This window comes from Arachis stenosperma, chromosome 1, assembly GCF_014773155.1.
Source record: "Arachis stenosperma cultivar V10309 chromosome 1, arast.V10309.gnm1.PFL2, whole genome shotgun sequence".
Classification (NCBI taxonomy): domain Eukaryota; kingdom Viridiplantae; phylum Streptophyta; class Magnoliopsida; order Fabales; family Fabaceae; genus Arachis; species Arachis stenosperma.
The window spans coordinates 79052946-79060445 of record NC_080377.1 but is presented as its reverse complement, the minus strand read 5'-3'; positions in this window follow the sequence as shown (position 1 = coordinate 79060445).

Below are 7500 nucleotides of genomic sequence, written 5' to 3'. Positions count from 1 at the left end.
ATTGTTGGGACCTCCCAACACCAAACTTAGAGTTTAAATGTGGGGGTTTAACACCAAACTTAGAGTTTGGTTGTGTCCTTCCAACACCAAACTTAGAGTTTGATTGTGGGGGCTTTGTTTGACTCTGTATTGAGAGAAGCTTATCGTGCCTCTTTTTCATGTTTACAGAAGGATAACCTTGAGCTATAAACACAAGGTAGTCCCCATTCAATTGAAGGAGTAGTTCACATTTGTCAACATCAATCACAGCTTTTGCTGTGGCTAGGAAGGGTCTTCCAAGAATGATGGATTGATTCTCATCCTTCCCAGTGTCTAAGATTATGAAATCAGCAGGGATGTAAAGGCCTTTAACCTTTACCAACACATCCTCTACCAATTGGTAAGCTTGTTTTAATGACTTGTCTACCATCTCTAATGAGATTCTTGCAGCTTGTACCTCAAAGATTTCTAGCTTCTCCATTACAGAGAGTGGCATAAGATTTATACCTGACCCTAGGTCACATAGAGCCTTCTCAAAGGTCATGATGCCTATGGTACAGGATATTAAGAATTTACCAGGATCTTGTTTCTTTTAAGGTAGAGTTTACTGAACTCAGGTATCTAGTTCACTAATGAGCAAGGGAGGTTCACCTTTCCAAGTCTCATTACCAAACAACTTGGCATTCAGCTTCATGATGGCTCCTAGATATTGAGAAACTTGCTCTTCAGTTACATCTTCATCCTCTTCAGAGGAAGAATAGTTCTCAGAGCTCATGAATGGTAGAAGGAAGTTTAATGGAATCTCTATGGTCTCTATATGAGCTTCAGATTCCTTTAGGTCCTCAATAGGGAACTCCTTTCTGTCTAGGATACGTCCTATGAGGTCTTCCTCATTGGGATTCACGTCCTCCCCTTCCTCTTTGGATTCAGCCATTTTGATTGTATCAATGGCCTTGCACTCTCTTTTTGGATTCAATTCTGTATTGCTTGGGAGAGCACTATGAGGAGTTTCAGTGATTTTCTTACTCAGCTGACCCACTTGTGCCTCCAAGTTTCTAATGGAGGACCTTGTTTATTCATGAAACTTAAAGTGGTCTTAGATAGATCAGAGACTATATTTGCTAAGCTAGAGGGGCTCTGCTCAGAATTCTCTGTCTGTTGCTGAGAAGATAATGGAAAAGGCTTGCTATTGCTAAACCTGTTTCTTCCACCATTACTAAAGACTTGTTGAAGGTTTTGTTGATCCTTCCATGAGAAATTTAAATGATTTCTCCTTGAGAAATTATAGGTATTTCCATAGGCTTCACCGATGTAATTCACCTCTCCCATTGTAGGATTCTCAAGATCATAAGCTTCTTCTTCAAAAAATGCTTCTATAGTACTGTTGGATGTATTTTGCAATCCATTTAGACTCTGAGAAATCATATTGACTTACTGAGTCAACATTTTGTTTTGAGCCAATATGGCATTCAGAGTATCAATTTCAAGAACTCCCCTTTTCTGAGGCGTCCCATTACTCACAGGATTCCTCTCAGAGGTGTACATGAATTGGTTATTTGCAACCATGTCAATGAGTTCTTGAACTTCTGCAGGCATTTTCTTTAGGTGGATGGATCCACTTGTAGAATGGTCCAGTGACATCTTAGAAAGCTCAAATAGACCATCATAGAATATATCTAAAATGGTCCACTCTGAAAGCATACCAGAAGGACACTTTTTGGTCAACTGTTTGTATCTTTCCCAAGCTTCTTAGAGGGATTCACCATCTTTTTGCTTGAAGGTCTGAACATCCACTCTAAGCTTGCTCAGCTTTTGAGGAGGAAAGAACTTGGCCAAGAAGGCCGTGACCAGCTTATCCCAAGAGTCCAGGCTATCTTTAGGTTGTGAGTCCAACCATGTTCTAGCTCTGTCTCTTACAACAAAGGGGAAAAACATGAGCCTGTAGACTTCAGGATCTACTCCATTAGTCTTAACATTATCACAGATCTATAAGAATTCAGTTAAAAACTGATTGGGATCTTCTAATGGAAGTCCATAGAACTTGCAGTTCTGTTGTATTAGAGCAACTAGTTGAGGCTTCAGCTCAAAATTGTTTGCTCCAATGGCAGGGATTGAGATGCTTCTTCCATAAAAATTGGAAATAGGTGTAGTATAATCACCAAGCATCCTCCTTGCGCCTCCACCATTGTTATTGGGTTCGGCCATGTCTCCTTCTTTTTTGAGATTCTCTGTAAGGTTTTCTCTGGATTGTTGTGCTTTAGCTTCTCTTAGCTTCTTCTTCAGAGTCCTTTCAGGTTCAGGTTCTGCTTCAACAAGAATGTCCTTGTCCTTGCTCCTGCTCATATGAAAAAGAAGAGAACAGAAAAGAAGAGGAATCCTCTATGTCACAGTATAGAGATTCCTTTATGTTACTAGAAGAAAAGAAGAATAAGAATGAGAAGAGAAAAATTCGAACACAGAGGAGAAGAGAGGTTTCGAATTTTGAGTAGAAGAGAAGTGTTAGTAATTAAATAAATAAATAGAAGAAGATGAGAGGGAGAGAATTTCGAAAATTGTTTTTGAATAAATGGTTAGTGATTTTCGAAAATTAAGAGAAGAAGTAAAATTAAAATTAAAATTTGAAACAATTAGTTAATTAAAAGAATTTTGAAAAAGGGTGAGGGTGATTTTCGAAAATTAGAAAGAGAAAAGTAGTTAGGTGGTTTTGAAAAAGATAAGAAACAAACAAAAAGTCAATTAGTTAGTTGAAAAAGATTTAAAATTCAATTTTTTGAAAAGATAAGAAGTTGGAAAAGATTTTGAAAAAGATATGATTTGAAAAAGATATTTTGAAAAGATATGATTGAAAAAAATATTTTGGAAAAGATTTGATTTTTAAAATTAAAATTTATTACTTGACTAACAAGAAACTAAAAGATATGATTCTAGAAATTCTTAACAAGAAAGTAACAAACTTGAAATTTTTGAATCAATCACATTAATTGTTAGTATAATTTTCACATATAAAAGATAAAATTAAGAAAAAGATTTTTGAAAATCAATTTTAAAGAGTTTCCGAAAATAATAAAAAAATGAAAAAGATTTGATTTTTTGAAAGAGATTTTGAAAATATTTTTTAAAATTGAAATCTTGACTTGACTAACAAGAAACAACTTATTTTAAAAATTTTTGACGAAGTCAACCCAAAGATTTTGAAATTTATGAGAGAAATAAGGAAAAGATATTTTTTTAGTTTTGAATTTTTAATGATGAGAGAGAAAAACACAAATATGACCCACAACATAAAAATTATGGATCAAAACACATGATGCATGCAAGAACACTATGAATGTCAAGATGAACACCAAGAATACTTTGAAGATCATGATGAACATAAAGAATTATTTTTGAAAAATTTTCAAGAAAGGAAAAATATGCAAGACACCAAACTTAGAAATTTTTCGTGCTTAGACACTATGAATGCAAAAATGCATATGAAAAACAACAAAAAACACAAAACAAGAAAATTTAGAGATCAAACAAGAAGACTTATCAAGAACAACTTGAAGATCATGAAGAACACCATGCATGAGTTTTTTCGAAAAATACATAAATTTTGAAAACATGCAATTGACACCAAACTTAAAAATTGACTCAAGACTCAAACAAGGAACACAAAAATATTTTTTTTGATTTTATTAAATTTTTTTTGAAAAACGAAAACAAAGAAAAAAATTTTTGAAAAATTTTTTTGGAAAACAAAATAAGAAGAAAATGACCTAATCTGAGCAACAAGATGAACCGTCAGTTGTCCAAACTTGAACGATCTCCGGCAACGGCGCCATAAACCTGGTGCACAAAATTGTGATCATCAACAATGGCGTCAAAGACTTGGAGCTCTCAAACGTGAATCACACTTTGTCACAACTTCGCACAACTAACCAGCAAGTGCACTGGGTCGTCCAAGTAATAAACCTTACGTGAGTAAGGGTCAATCCCACGGAGATTGTTGGTATGAAGCAAGCTATGGTCATCTTGTAAATCTCAGTCAGGCAAATTTTAATGGTTATGATGGTTTTCGAATATAAAGATAAATAAAGCATAAAATAGAGATAGAGATACTTATGTAAATCATTGGTGGGAATTTCAGATAAGTGTATGGAGATGCTTTGTCCCTTCTGAATCTCTGCTTTCCTACTGCCTTCCTCCAATCATTCTTACTCGTTTCTATGGCAAGCTGTATGTAGGGCGTCACTGTTGTCAATGGCTACTTCCCATCCTCTCAGTGAAAATGGTCCAAATGCTTTGTCACAGAACGGCTAATCATCTGTCAGTTCTCGATCATGTTAGAATAGAATCTAGTGATTCTTTTGCGTCTGTCACTACGCCCAACACTCGCGAGTTTGAAGCTCGTCACAGTCATCCCATCTCAGATCCTACTCGGAATACCACAGACAAGGTTTAAACTTTCCGTATCTTAGGAATGGCCCCCAATAATTCTAGCTTATACCATGACGATTCTGATTAAGGAATCCAAGAGATACACACTCTAGCTCTCGCTTGTAGAACAGAAGTGGTTGTCAGGCACGCGTTCATAAGGACGGATGATGATGAGTGTCACGGATCATGACATCCATCAGGTTGAAGTACGAGTGATATCTTAGAACAAGAATAAGCTTGAATTGAATAAAAGAATAATAGTAATTGCATTAATACTCGAGGAACAGCAGAGCTCCACACCTTAATCTATGGTGTGTAGAAACTCCACCGTTGAAAATACATAAGTGATGGTCCAGGCATGGCCGTGAGGCCAGCCCCTGGTGCACGAAATTACAATCACACTTTTGCAATCCGCACAACTAACCAGCAAGTGCACTGGGTCATCCAAGTAATACCTTACGTGAGTAAGGGTCGATCCCACGGAGATTGTTGGTATGAAGCAAGCTATGGTTATCTTATTAATGTTTGTCAGGATTCTAATAAGGTTCTTTGAATTTAATTGTAAAAAGTGAAAGTGTTTGGAATAAGTAATTGTTACTCAATAATGGAGAATATGTTGGAGTTTTGGAGATGCTTTGTCTTTTGAATTCCTATAACATAATGCTTTCTCACTTTCATAAATGCAAGGCTCCTTCCATGGCAAGCTGTATGTAGGGTGTCACTATTGTCAATGGCTACCTCCCATCCTCTCAGTGAAAATGGTCCAAATGCTCTGTTACAGCACGGCTAATCATCTGTTGGTTCTCGAACATGTCGGAATAGGATCAATTGATCCTTTTGCGTCTGTCACTACACCCAACACTCGCGAGTTTGAAGCCCAGAATCCTACTCGAAATTCCACAGACAAGGTTTAGACTTTCCGGATCCTCATGAATGCCGCCAACAATTCTAGCTTATACCACGAAGATTCTGATTAAGAAATCTAAAAGATACTCATTCAATCTAATGTAGAACGGAGGTGGTTGTCAAGCACACGTTCATGGATTGAGGAAGGTGATGAGTGTCACGGATCATCACCTTCTTCATAGTGAAGCACGAATGAACATCTTAGATAGGAACAAGCATGTTTGAATGGAAAATAGAAATAATTGCATTAATTCATCGAGACGCTGTAGAGCTCCTCACCCCCAACAATGGAGTTTAGAGACTCATGCCATAAAAGAGTATAAAATTCAGATCTAAAAATTTCATGAGAACCAAAATAAATCTCTAAAAGTTGTTTAAATACTAAACTAGTAACCTAGGTTTACAGAAAATGAGTAAACTAGGATGGATAGTGCAAAAATCCACTTCTGGGGCCCACTTGGTGTGTGCTGGGGCTAAGACTTAAGCTTCTCACGTGCCTGGGCTGTTTTTGGAATTGAACGCCAGGTTGTAACCTGTTTCTGGCGTTGAACTCCAACTTGCAACCTGTTTCTGGCGCTGAACGCCAAACTGCAACATGGAACTGGAGTTGAACGCCAGTTTACATCGTCTATCTTTGCGCAAAGTAAGGACTATTATATATTGCTGGAAAGCCCTGGATGTCTACTTTCCAACCCAATTAAGATCGCGCCAATTGGACTCTTGTAGCTCCAAAGAATCCATTCCGAGTGCAGGGAGGTCAGAATCCAACAGCATCAGCAGTCCTTTTTCAGCCTAAATCAGATTTTTGCTCAGCTCCCTCAATTTCAGCTAGAAAATACCTGAAATTACAGAAAAGCACACAAACTCATAGTAAAGTCCAGAAATTATTTTTAAAGAACGGTTTTACAACCATTACAACAATTATTTATGAAATAACCATTTTTTAATATTATTTAAATAATTATACAAATTAAACAATACTAATAAAATTAATTTTAGATAATAATATAAATTGAAATTATTTTTTCTATAAATATTGAATTTATAAAATACTCAAAATCTATTGTTATAAATAATTAACAAATATTATTTTAAAAAAATAAAATTGAAATAAGTTTATTATAAATATTATATATTATTATAAATATATAAAAAATATTATATTTTGAACACATAAAGCTAAAATAAATTTATAATAAATATTATATATTTTTATTATAAATATATAATAAAAATTAATATAAAGAAATAAAATTAAAATAACAATTTTTCCCTAATTCATTAAGAAATACAGCGAATTGAAGAAATTAAAGTAAGAAAGCTAAGCTAAGCCCTCATCTTCTCTTCGAAATAAACCAGGCCAGCAAAGAGCGAAGAACGCTCTTCCTCCTTCCACCGACCGAACCCTAACCCAGCCATCAGAATCAGAGACGCATCGCAAGTCACCAGGAAGCCCCAAATTGCAACTCACCATCCTCGCACCATCATCGTCGCTGCGCTGCGTTCTTCCCAAATCGTCGCTGCGCTGCGTTCTTCCTGAATCGCCGCTGCCTCCTTCTTCCCGGCGTCGCTGAGTCTCTCCTCTCTGCGGCGTCAGTGCTTCTCCCCTCTCCGAGGCTTCACTGCTTCTCCACGGCGTCCTGGATCTCCCCTGTTCTGCTTCTGGTTCGCTGCTTCTACCTTGCTGCTTCTGCTTCAGTGTTTTGTTTGGCTGCTGCTGGTTTGCTGCTATTGCTTCGCTGCTGCTGGTTTGCTGCTGTTGCTTCGCTGCTGCTGGTTTGCTGCATTGGCCGTTTGTGGTAAGTCTCCTTCTCTGATTTTCTGTTTCTTAGTTAGGGCTTGATTGGTTGTTGGGTATTTTTGTTAGCTGTGGAAAGTGGTGATATTTGTGAACATGAGCAAGATGAGGGTTGAATGTTGACTGAGCTTTTGTTCTGGTTTGAATTTGGTTTGAATTTGGACTGGGTACTTGTGGTTTGAATTTTATTATCTGCGAGTAGTGTGTTGTGGACTGCTTGTATCTGCTTTGTTTATTTTAGCCTTATTGTATAATGTTATTATTTGAGTGAGTTGTGGACTGCTTTTCATATTGGTTGGTTTCATCTGGGATAACAGAGGAATTTCATGCTTATTCCAACTATTTGACTTAGAGATCAGCATAAATTCTGCTCTTCTTCCTACATACCTCAATTAACC